The sequence below is a fragment of the Phyllobates terribilis genome, unplaced genomic scaffold, assembly GCF_046119375.1.
Source record: "Phyllobates terribilis strain yellow unplaced genomic scaffold, ASM4611937v1 Scaffold_13__5_contigs__length_258822181, whole genome shotgun sequence".
NCBI classification, from domain to species: domain Eukaryota; kingdom Metazoa; phylum Chordata; class Amphibia; order Anura; family Dendrobatidae; genus Phyllobates; species Phyllobates terribilis.
The window spans coordinates 5,425,039-5,438,296 of NW_027362773.1; the positions used below are offsets into that span (position 1 = coordinate 5,425,039).

The 13,258-nt window shown below is 46.6% G+C and overlaps 1 protein-coding gene across 1 annotated transcript in view; it reads right to left on the reverse strand.

Annotated features, from left to right (window-relative positions):
• Window positions 1-13,258, reverse strand: part of SYT9 (synaptotagmin 9) — a 743,011-nt gene that overhangs the window by 260,279 nt on the left and 469,474 nt on the right. The window lies entirely within an intron of this gene.

Here is a 13,258-nt window from a genome sequence, read left to right on the forward strand (position 1 = left end):
ATCAGTAGCGATGTCCTTGTGGACTCTCCTACTCCTCAACGTACTCTTCAGACCCGTCCGGGTCCTCTGGGTAGTAGGGTTCAAGGTAATGCTCTTCCTCTACCCGCTGGAGATTGAGGGCGTACCACCCTCGCAGGCCTCGATGCCGGGTGTATGTTACCCGATCTCCTGGGAACAGCTCCCGTTTCGGGTGTCCCGCTGGCAAATGACCTTCCACATCCTTCCTGTCAACATAGAGGTCTGTGTCTGTGGTGGTATCCCGGATGAACCCCCACCCCTTCTCTTGATGGAACTTCACCACGGTCCCGGTAATTTTTGGACCGCGTGCAGCTTGGGGATTTTGGCGGGTTCGCATCTTCTCCTCCGCGCTCCTGGCCTGCAGCTGTTCTCTCTTTTGGAGCCGCGCCTGCTCCTCCTTCTCCGGCTGCCTTATTTCCCGCTGGCAGAACTCCCGCCTGCGGGAATGGCCGCCCGTGTCTCCTGCGAAAACCCCATAAGGTCCTCCCCGGTCTGGTCCCACTCTATCTGGACCTCTTCCTCCGGGAGCTGGAGGACGATGACTGGCTGTAGAGCGGGCAGGAGCGGAGCAAGCTGGGCCTCGGTCTCTGCGGACAGGTTCTCCCGATGACAAGGGTGAACCCATCCATGTGGTAAGGGGACCGGCTCTCCATCGGGCCCGGCGAGCTGGCTGTACAGGTCGGTCCCTAAGGGTGGTGGCTTCGGGACTGGGGGCGCACGCTGTTGGGAGGCGCCTGGGGAGTTCAGGCCTTGCGACCGGGCCTGGAGCGGGCCGCTTCCGACCGCACCCGAGGTCAGGGGGCACCGCCTGGGGCTTGATCCGGCGACGGTGCTCACGGCTTGGGGCCTGTGTGCCGGCGGCGGAAGCGGGGGAGGCACAGCGACTCCCAGGACATCTGGCTCCGCGACAGGGTCCAGAGGCAGGTTGGTAGCATCAGGGTTGGTGGCAGGGGTGTCCCCCTTACCTTCTTCCAGGGCTGCGCTGCTCTCGGCTTCCGGCCTCCGCTCCTCGTCCTCAGGGGCTGGCTCACTGGCCGGTGCTGGCGGCATCCTGTGCCGCTGGGCCGCGACCCGCCAGGCCATCTCCTCTCTCCATCCCTCTATGGCCTTCCACTGCGCCTGGACCATCCTCCGGTCTAGATCCTCCAGTGCAGTTCAAAGGAACTCCGGGTCTTCTCCAGCGAGCTGAGCCATCAGCTCCGTGAGGCTGTACGAGGCCGCGCCGGCCTGCAGTAGGCCACTGGCATGGGTACTGGGGCTGGTGCTGCTTGCCATCTCCGGGTGTGGTCTGCCGAGACTGATCCAAACCATACCCTGCCCCCCGGTTTTCTTCTCTTTCCGCCCCTGTTGGGGGTGGTCCTGGGGCAACCTGCTGACAATCACTCTCAGGGGCAGCCCCCCCACATTGATGGACATCTCTGCAGCTGCACTCATGGCTGTTGGAGGTGGGCTCCGTCTTTGGCGCCATTCTGGAACCTGGCCCACGATGGGAGGTGGCTTCTTGTTGTCTTTTGGTGCGCACATCATGGCGTCTGTTCTTCTGGGGCGGGTGCCACATTCAATACAGTAAAACAGTCTCTTTTCAGGCACGCAGTACCCGGTGGTTGCGGGCACGAAATCCTGCCGACTACTCCAAAAGTTGACGCGCCCCCTGGGCCGCGTGTGTGTGAGGATACCCGGAACCGGACCCGTTGTGGATGCTGGGGGTTGTAGTCCTAGCGTGGCGGGGACCCGGTCCCGTGGCTCAGGGTGGTCAACCCAAATGGCAGTCTATATGCTGAATGTCCGACTACGCCACCCGTGGATTGCGGTCAGAATGAACCGCCGCTGCAGGGCAGACCGCCGAGGCTGGTGTTGTGGATGCAGCTGAGAATAGTATAACCCCCCACGGGAGGAGTATAGCCTCAGGGCAGTAAATAGGGATGTTGGGGGTGATGGTGCGCGGGAGCAGCAGTAATGACACAGAGTCCTGTAATGCAGTCCAGGGCATTTACTCACAGTTCTTTATCCGCGTTACTACAGCTGGTCATAACGTCACACGTCGCACTGTGTTCACCAGGTCAGGGGCTTTGGAGAGTTTCACAGGACCCCCTTTGTGTGTCCTTTCTCTGGCCTGTCATACCCCGCCTGTGACCTCGCTTCTGTCCGGCTGCCTCGGCCTTCTCTGGTAAACCTTGGTGCCGTTTCCCTGACCCTATGTGGTGATTTCCTAGCGGGTGTAGCGAGGGACTGCGCCACATGAAATGTCACAACCTCCGGTTTCTAGCTGAGGGTAGTTCCCCGCCTCCACTAGTTTCGGGGACCGGTCTCCCCCTTTGGCCTGACCCCCCTACACAGGTAGATTCGGGCGTGCGGTGGCGACTCGCCGGTCCACACCCCTGGGGTCCCTTCGTTCCTTGTTCCTGGAGCCTCCTCCACTCCTCTTCCTTCCTTCTCCTTCCTCCAGGCCCCGGCCGCCCTCTCCGGCCTGACTGCGGAGCAGAGCCCATGCAGAGCCTCTGCTCCCAGCCTCCTTCTCTCCCAACTATTGAACACTGAACCTAAGATGGCTCCCACCTTTTATACCTCCCTCTAAGAGCACCCAGGAACTGCCCTCTCTCTCGTATGCACTACAGGGTCCCCCCTTCCTCAGTGTTCCCTCAACCCACTCCAGCCAGGGACAGGGACTGGCGTGCTCTACTTGGAGCATATCGGTCGCCCTGCCCCCTGGAAATGTGGTGTAATGCATGCAGGTGTCGGGGTCCTGATCCACACTCCATCCTTACCTGGAAGTGAGATATCGCACAACTGGATGAGATGCAATACCTCTGTAGCGGCCGAACCATCGGGGCACTACAATTGCGCATGTGAAGGTCCATGCATGTAGTTGTCAAATCATTGCATTTTTCCCTCTACTGAGTTTTTTCTTGCAAAGTTGTCAGATAACGTGAGTTGGCTCATTCTTTGTGGTCTCAAAAAGGCCCAGGCTAGGCAACCCTTGCCACCCTTGTGAGCTACAGACTCACGACCAATGTTGGTCACTGCCACTGTTGTGGTTAAGGATGCAGTTCTCGTCGCAGTTGCATCACTCCATGTCTCTGCTGTAGGATGCAAAGTAACCTCCCCGTCTTACTCCTCCTCCACCTTCTCAGATGAGCTACTCATCTGCATGCTTCTGGGTTCACACCAAGTGGGATTCACAACCTCATCATCATCCAATGTGTTATCCCATTCCTCGCCCTGAGAGTCACTCTCCTCCTCTTCTTGCCGTAATGGCACAGTACAGATCGCGTGACCCTCAGGTATCTGAGGTATTTAGAATTTATGGCAGATAGGCGATCACAAAAAAGGCACGAACTTTAACCTAGGTAACCTTCTGCGTGTTAGAGGGATTGATCACGTTGAAGTGGGTATTCGGGGTGGGCAAATATCGAAACGCCTGGCCAAAATGGAGGCCAGGTGGATCTGGACCCTGAATTCCACACATCCTAATGGGTTAAGCGAGAACTTAAGGTTTGTGCCTTTTTTGTGATCGACTATCTGCCATAAATTCTAAATCTATATATATCATCTGACATATGCACCGATTCATTGTGCTGTTTTTATGTGGTTTTAATTTTTTCTTTTTACATCTAGGCCTAGCGTTCCTGATTTTTTGATTTCTATCACTGACACCCTCCATCCATCTAGTGGTGCGAAGACCCCATCTGTAGTTATTATAGCACTGTATATTTTTATTGTGCTTAATACTTTATGATTGCCCATTTCAGTGAATTATCACACACATATATATATATATGTATGTGCTTTGTGTTCTTGGATATGATATGCAATTATTGCTTAAGGGATTGATATTATGGCATGATGTGTAGACTTTATTATACATTTGTGGACTATATGTTATACCATTTTGGTTTACATATTCTATTTATAATCAAACCCTATCTAGATATTGAGTTAATATATTGAGTATCCCATGTACTCTTTTAGATCATGTGGTATAAGGATATATACTTTGTTAGATCATGTGGTATGAGGATATATATTTTGTATGAGCGTGCTATATAAAGTAGATACTCTTTTATAAAATCCTATGTATTTACATATATTGATGTCCACCATTTTTAGATGTGGTCTAAAGTTATTTTACATAGTGTATAAATGTCTCTAATTATCATCTATGCAACTACATACAACCATGTTTAGTACAAGTTGATTCTCATAAGCCTTTTAACTGTCATTGTTGTCCATATTATATGGGGCAGTTGACACAAATCTCTATATACTTTATACACATTGTACACATATTTGATTGGGTATGCCATCTATATATACATACATATATATATATATATATATATATATATATATACAGTATATATATATATATATATACACTCACCTCTTTGCTTCATCTTCCCTATTCCCTGGTGCTTTCGTCCCTGCAAACGTGTGCTGCATGGTTCTTGTACGCTTGGTGGCTTGTGGCATCTACACCCCGGGTTGATGCTGCTCCGTTGTGTATGTGTCATCCTGGTGATGCCGCCGCCGCTGTGCGTCTTCGTTACCATGGAAGCTCATGCGTCACTTCCGGTGGTGTACGGCACCTCTGGTTAATGCAGTTTGGTCACCTAGTAACACATATTTCAGGTTGGCGGATGCGTTGCCATGGAGGCGCATGTGACACTTACGGTGGCAGATGGTGCCTTTGGGTAATGCATCTTGATCACTTAGGAACACACATTTCCGGTCGACTGATACACATGATATTGGTAATCATTACTTTGGGACCTTATTGGATGGCCTCTCATTTATATACTCGGCTTTTTTGTTTTTGAGAATGCCCCTTGAAAAAGGCTCGTTGCCGAATCGCGTGTCGGGGTTGGAGCTCGGGCGGTAGCAACGGTATAATGGCAGCTATATAATACAGGTATGTCACCATATAGCCACCACATGGACAATATAGTGCATATTAGTATAGTTGATTTTTCCAGCTTTTTGCCCTCCAGGGGTAAACAGACTTGATAAACTCAAAATATGTTGTCTTACTACCATGGTATATAAAGCAAGCTACATTTCAGCTTAAAATTCTTTGGGGCAGATACTGTTCTCCACACAGGGGTGCGCAGACAGGAATGGGGGATATACGACACTACGACACATACAACAATACAAATGTGAAAAAAGTGAAGCGTATGGCAATTCTTAATAGATAATGGACACAAACCAACCTCTCTATAATGAGGGTATAAGACCACCAGTATATATATATATATATATATATATATATATACACAGTACAGACCAAAAGTTTGGACACACCTTCACATTTAAAGATTTTTCTGTATTTTCATGACTATGAAAATTGTACATTCACACTGAAGGCATCAAAACTATGAATTAACACATGTGGAATTATATACTTAACAAAAAAGTGTGAAACAACTGAAAATATGTCTTATATTCTAGGTTCTTCAAAGTAGCCACTATTTGCTTTGATGACTGCTTTGCACACTCTTGGCATTCTTTTGATGAGCTTCAAGAGGTAGTCACCGGAAATGGACCTCCAACAATCTTGAAGGAGTTCCCAGAGACGCTTAGCAGTTGTTGGCCCTTTTGCCTTCACTCTGCGGTCCAGTTCACCCCAAACCATCTCGATTGGGTTCAGGTCTGGTGACTGTGGAGGCCAGGTCATCTGGCGTAGCACCGCATCACTCTCCCTCTTGGTCAAATAGCCCTTACACAGCCTGGAGGTGTGTTTGGGGTCATTGTCCTGTTGAAAAATAAATGATGGTCCAACTAAACGCAAACCGGATGGAATAGCATGCTGCTGCAAGATGCTGTGGTAGCCATGCTGGTTCAGTATGCCTTCGATTTTGAATAAATCCCCAACAGTGTCACCAGCAAAGCACCCCCACACCATCACACCTCCTCCTCCATGCTTCACGGTGGGAACCAGGCATGTAGAGTCCATCCGTTCACCTTTTCTGCATCGCACAAAGACACGGTGGTTGGAACCAAAGATCTCAAATTTGGACTCATCAGACCAAAGCACAGATTTCCACTGGTCTAATGTCCATTCCTTGTGTTCTTTAGCCCAAACAAGTCTCTTCTGCTTGTTGCCTGTTCTTAGCAGTGGTTTCCTAGCAGCTATTTTACCATGAAGGCCTGCTGCACAAAGTCTCATCTTAACTGTAGTTGTAGAGATGTGTCTGCTGCTAGAACTCTGTGTGGCATTGACCTGGTCTCTAATCTGAGCTGCTGTTAACCTGCGATTTCTGAGGCTAGTGACTCGGATAAACTTATCCTCAGAAGCAGAGGTGACTCTTTGTCTTCCTTTCCTGGGGTGGTCCTCATGTGAGCCAGTTTCTTTGTAGCGCTTGATGGTTTTTGCAACCGCACTTGGGGACACCTTCAATGTTTGCCCAAGTTTTCAGACTGACTGACCTTCATTTCTTAAAGTAATGATGGCCACTCATTTTTCTTTACTTAGCTGCTTTTTTCTTGCCATAATGCAAATTCTAACAAAGTCTATTCAGTAGGACTATCAGCTGTGTATCCACCTGACTTCTGAACAACACAAATTGATGGTCCCAACCCCATTTATAAGGCAAGAAATCCCACTTATTAAACCTGACAGGGCACACCTGTGAAGTGAAAACCATTTCCGGTGACTACCTCTTGAAGCTCATCAAGAGAATGCCAAGAGTGTGCAGAGCAGTCATCAAAGCAAAAGGTGGCTACTTTGAAGAATCTAGAATATAAGACATATTTTCAGTTGTTTCACACTTTTTTGTCAAGTATATAATTCCACATGTGTTAATTCATAGTTTTGATGCCTTCAGTGTGAATGTACAATTTTCATAGTCATGAAAATACAGAAAAATCTTTAAATGAGAAGGTGTGTCCAAACTTTTGGTCTGTACTATATATATATATATATATATATATATATATATATATATATATGTATATACTGGTGGTCTTATACCCTCATTATAGAGAGGTTGGTTTGTGTCCATTATCTATTAAGAATTGCCATACGCTTCACTTTTTTCACATTTGTATTGTTGTTTGTGTCGTAGTGTCGTATATCCCCCATTCCTGTCTGCGCACCCCTTTGTGGAGAACAGTATCTGCCCCAAAGAATTTTAGGCTGAAATGTAGCTTGCTTTATATACCATGGTAGTAAGAAAACATATTTTGAGTTTATCAAGTCTGTTTACCCCTGTGTGGAGAACAATATCTGCACTAAAAAAATTATTTCACTAGAGTGTAAATATTATAATGGGGACCGACACCTCTTCCACTACAGCCAACCAGAAGATGGAGACCCAACCAGGAGTTTTAACATTTCAAAAAATTAGTGTTAACATCTGCAGCAGCAGCAACAGCAGGCACAGAAGCCACACTAAAGATATCATACAGTAGACTGCAATTATGCGAGATCAGTGCAACACACTACAAACTACAGTATAACCTAGTCTTTGCAGTCTGCGATTGGGGTACAAAAGTCCTTGGAGATCCATTTCATCTTGATGAAAGTCAGGCAGTCTACAATTTTAAGGGACAGCGGGCTGCGCTTATCCGTCAGGTCACCACCAGCAGCGCTGAAGACACACTTTGAGAGAATGCTGGCTGATAAAACATCCAAGGTGTGAGATGTGAGCTCAGGGCACTCATCCATTTTTGAAGACCAAAATGTAAAAGGGTCGAAACCCTCCCTGATGGCATTGATATTGAGCTCTAGATACTCCTGCACCATCCTCTCCAGTCGTTCACCACGTGCCAGACTTGTACTTTGTTGTGCTGGTTTACAAGCTGGTGTAAAAAATGTGTGAAAGGACTCACATAAATTGCTTCTGCCACTTACACTGCTGCTAATATTTTGGTGTTGCTGGAGGTTGGAAATGTAGAGCGGTGATGAACACTATGTACCTCACTGCTGTCTTGGGGAAAACCTCTCTTAAGGTTGTGTAAAGGCGTGTTTCGATACTCAAGCATTCACGGGTACCTTTCCACAGCGGGAAGCATCTGGAAAAATTTACTCTTATAACGTTGTGGTAGATCTGCTCACTCGGCTGCACGTGGAGGTAGACACGGAACACTGTCTCTTTAAATTTTCAGCTGGTTTATTAAGCGGCATAAACCAATGCAAAGATCATAAAAAATAAACACAGCCCATCTGGCATAACGGCAAAACAATATAAGAAAATGTCCAGCAAAGTCCTTGCACCGGCCGGGGTCTGGGCACTCAGGATTAGCAAAAACCACATGGATTTGATTAGCACAAACAAACATGAGCTTCACTCTCGAGCTGGCCTATAGATACTCAACTCCACCTGAGTGAAAAGGCTGGCTATTTAAAGACCAGACCACTTCCTGGGGGTGGAGATATGGTGAATGGCATCCCGCTTGCACTTTGCTACTCACCAATAAAACATGCCCTTTTAAATAAGGCTGCTTAACCCTCTCTGCACCTACTATGCAGGAGAAGACTTACATGTTTCACATCACTGACTGAAGCTAACAACCTCAGTGAAAAATATCTTCCCTCCAGTATTCTGCCAGTGACTTTATCACAACCTGGTAACAGAGTGGCAACCCAGTAGTCAGCACTATTTTGAATCATAACTATACGGGGATCATGTTGCAGATAGTGCATCAAGAAGGCACTCGTTTGTTGGGCTCTTCCATGAGGTCAAAGCCCATGCTGTGTTGGTGGCTGGGTAACTCTGATGCTTGTTTCCTCTGTCCCCTACCGCCAACCACAAACAACAGAGAGGGGATGATTATCCTCTTAATTTCCTGACAGTTGCTCGTCCATCACCTCTTCCTCCTCCATTTGTTCCTCGGCTCTTGCACATTCACGAACAGTTTGTCTGGTATTACCTCACCGGCCCCCCTCGATCACACTAATCCACCCTCCCTTGACACCCTGAGATGTCCCCTACTGTATCACGTTAGTAAAGAAGAAATTTCATCTTTAGTGTGGATGAGGCCTGTATAACATACAAAATATGCTCCAAACAATTTCAAACTGACATCTCCTCTATTGTATCATGTTAGTAACAGAGGAAATTTTATTTTTAGTGTAGATGAGGCCTGTATAACATACAAGATATGCTCCAAACAATTTAAAACTGAGATCTCCCCTACTATATCACGTTAGTAACAGAAGAAATTTTTTTTTAGTGTGGATGAGGCCTCTATACAGTGAAGGAAATAATTGTTTGATCCCTTGATGTTTTTGTAAGTTTGCCCACAGACAAAGACATGAACAGTCTATAATTTTAAGGGTAGGTTAATTTCTAATATTGAGAGATAGAATATCAAAAAAAAATCAAGAAAATCACATTGTATAAATTAGATAAATTTATTTGCATTTTGCAGTGAGAAATAAGTATTTGATTCCTCTGGCAAACAACACTTAATATGTTACGAGTCCGGGTGGTGGAACCTCTGTGCTTCCATGCAAGGAGGGACCAGAGGGGCGTGACTAAGTGCCTACATGGCCTGACCAAGGTAACACGGCGGCTTAGTCGACTCCGTGAACCAGGGAGGAACCGGGCAGGTGGACCAGGTGCCACTCTGGGACCGACCTTTTGTGAGAGCAGGTGACTCCCTCGGGTCAGATGGCAGGAACTGACTGGTACAGCGGATGAGCATGGCAGGAAGGCTGACAGGTGGACCGGGTAGATAAGCAGACTGGTTCGGCAGATAACGAGACGGGTGCTCCAGGTAGGCGAGCAGGCGGGCACGGCAGGTAACTGGCAGGTGCTTCGGGTAGACTGGCTGGCGGGCATGACAGGTTACAGACAGGTGCTCCAGGTGAGCAGGCTGGCGGGCACAACTGTAGACAGACTAGAGAACAGAACTGTTAGGCAGGCTGGTGGGCTAGACTGACAGAAGACTGTCTGGCAGGACTGACAGGCAGCGGGACCTGAGGGCTGGAGCAAGTGTTTAGCTCACGGAACAACAACCTTGCACAGGCACCTCCATATTGGAGGAGGTGTCTATATAGGGGAAGTCTTCCAGCCATTGGCCGGGGACTCTATAGGACGGCGCGCTGCCTCTTTAACAGGGAGGGAGCGTGCGCACACACCTTAAGCACAGAGCCCGGGAAGCTGCGCGCAGAGCGTGCCACAGCAGCAGGGGAGTGGGAGGACACCAGACCTGAACCGCGGTGGTGAGGGGAATGGCGTCTCTGCCCAGCTGGAGGCAGAGACGCCGATGCTACATAATACTTGGTGGCAAAACCCTTGCTGGCAATCACAGCAGTAAGACGTTTTTTGTAGTTGATGATGAGGGTTGTGCACATGTCAGGAGGAATATTGGTCAACTCCTCTTTGCAGATCATCTCTAAATCATTCAGATTTTGAGGCTGTCGCTTGGCAACTCGGAGCTTCAACTCCCTCCATAAGTTTTCTATGGGATTAAGCTCTGGAGACTGGCTAGGTCACTCCATGACCTTAATATGCTTCTTTTTGAGCCACTCCTTTGTTGCCTTGGCTGTATGTTTTGGGTCATTGCCTTGCTGGAAGACCCAGCCACGACCCATTTTTAATGTCCTGGTGGAGGGAAGAAGGATGTCACTCAGGATTTTACGGTACATGGCTCCATCCATTCTACCATTGATGCGGTGAAGTAGTCCTGTGCCCGTAGCAGAGAAACACCCCCAAAACATAATGTTTCCACCTCCATGCATGACAGTTGGGACGGTGTTCTTTGGGTCATAGGCAGCATTTCTCTTCCTTCAAACACGTCAAGTTGAGTTAATGCCAAAGAGCTAAATTTTTGTCTCATTTGACCACAGCACCTTCTCCCAACAACTCACAGAATCATCCAGGTGTCTATTGGCAAACTTCAGACGGGCCTGCACATGTACCTTCTTGAGCAGGGGGACCTTGCGGGCACTGCAGGATTTTAAACCTTTAAGGCGTAATATGTTGCCAATGGTTTTCCTGGTGACTGTGGTCCCAGCTGCCTTGCGATCATTAACAAGTTCCCCTCGTGTAGTTTTAGGCTGATCTCTCACATTCCTCATGATCATGGATACCCTATGAGGTGAGATTTTGCATGGTGCCCCAGATTGATGTCGATTGACAGTCATTTTGTATTTCTTCCATTTTCTTACTATTGCACCAACAGTTGTCTCCTTCTCACCCAGCGTCTTACTTATGGTTTTGTAGCCCATTCCAGCTTTGTGCAGGTCTATGATCTTGTCCCTGACTTCCTTAGAAAGCTCTTTGGTCTTGCCCATGTTGTAGAGGTTAGAGTCTGACTGATTAATTGAGTCTGTGGACAGGAGTCTTTTATGCAGGTGACTATGTAAGGCAGCAGTCTTTAATGTAGGTAACGAGTTGATTAGGAGCGTCTAACTGGTCTGTAGGAGCCAGAACTCATAATGGTTTGTGGAGATCAAATACTTATTTCTCACTGCAAAATGCAAATAAATTTATCTTATTTATACAATGTGATTTACTTGATTTTTCTTTGGATATTCTATCTCTCAATGTTAAAATTGAGACCTACCCTACCTACCCTTAAAATTATACTGTTCATGTCTTTGGGCAAACTTACAAAAACAGCAAGGGATGAAATAATTTTTTACTTCACTGTAACATAGAAGATATGATCCAAACAATTTCAAACTCAGATCTGGCCTCCTGAATCATGTTTGTCACAGAAAAAAATAGATTTTTTTACTCTGCATAAAGCTTAATTTCAATGCCACAAAATGACAAGGTGGCTTATGGCGGACTGTGTCAAGTTTGTCACAGAACATTTTTTTATTTTTTTACTCTTGTTAGCAACCTAAAAAAAGTTTTGTTTACTCAGTCTGCACACAGGTGAATTTCAACACCACAAAATGACATGGTGGCTTATGGTGTGCAGCATCACGTTACTCACAGGAAAATAAAATTTAAATCTACATACAGCCTAATTTCAACGCCACAAAATTACCTGGTGGCTTATGGAGGACTGTATCACATTTGTCACAGAAAAAAATATATATTTTTTTACTCTTGTTAGCAACTGAAAAAAAAGGTTTGTTTACTCAGTGTGCACACAGGTCAATTTCAATGGCACAGATTGACAAGGTGGCTTATGGCTTACAGCGTCATGTTACTCACAGAAAAAAATGATTTTTTTTACTCTGCATACAGTGAATTTCAACTCCACAAAATGACAAGGTGGGCTACTATGGCTTGCTGCAGCACACTAGCATGTGAAAAATTTTTTTTTTAAAGGTTTATTTGTGCATGGAGCACAATAAAAGCAGTGAACAACAGACTTCTATGACATGTGCCCTGCTGTCTTTGTGTGGACCTCAGTAATGGCACAAGAACAAAAAAAACTGCTGGAAGGTCGATTTCACAGCAATTCTCTCACATTCGAGAAATGCAGCACTTAATTTCTCCATCTTCTTCATTGCCTCTATTTGCTGTAGGGTTTCACTATCTCTGGTAGGCATTAGGCGTAGGTAGCATTGCTGCCTGTGTGAATGCTACCTACGCCTAATGCCTACCAGAGATAGTAAAACCCTACAGCGAATAGAGGCAATGAAGAAGATGGAGAAATTAAGTGCTGCATTTCTCGAATGTGAGAGAATTCCAGCACAGTAAGATGACATTGAGCTCAAACTCAGACAGAGTTTGAGCTCAATCACTAGCATCCAATTGGTCCAATTCTCTTGCATGAGAGAATCGACTCCAGTGTGACCTTGGCCTTACACTGACAGAATGCCTTTTAGACCATGTTCCAGGCATGGTCTAACAGGCCACTGTAGCTGGCAGACCAGGAGGTCATTACTGACCTGCTGCCATGGCAACCATCGGCAGCCCACTATTACATCGGGGATGCCGATTGGGTAAGAGAGTGAGCCCCCTCCCTCTTCTAGCCTTTTAAATGCTGCAATCGTTATTGATCATGGCATTTAAGGGGTTAAACAGCCAGAGGCCATACATTCACTGCCCCCAGCTGTGACAGGCAGAGCTCAGCTTTTACTTAAGCTGTGCCGCCGATGGCGATGGTGCAAGCAAAACTTACGTGCCCACATGATCGCTATAATTTAACTGTATGCTATATGTCAGGAATCCCTTCCCATTCATGATCTGCAGTTAAGTCAAATGTCTTTAAGAGGTTAATGTTCTAATGGGTAACAAAATAGACTTGATTACACCCATACATAATATCCAAATTTTATTCATCAAGCTCAGTTTTAAGGAAAACAAGTTAGACTTATTTATGTCCACCA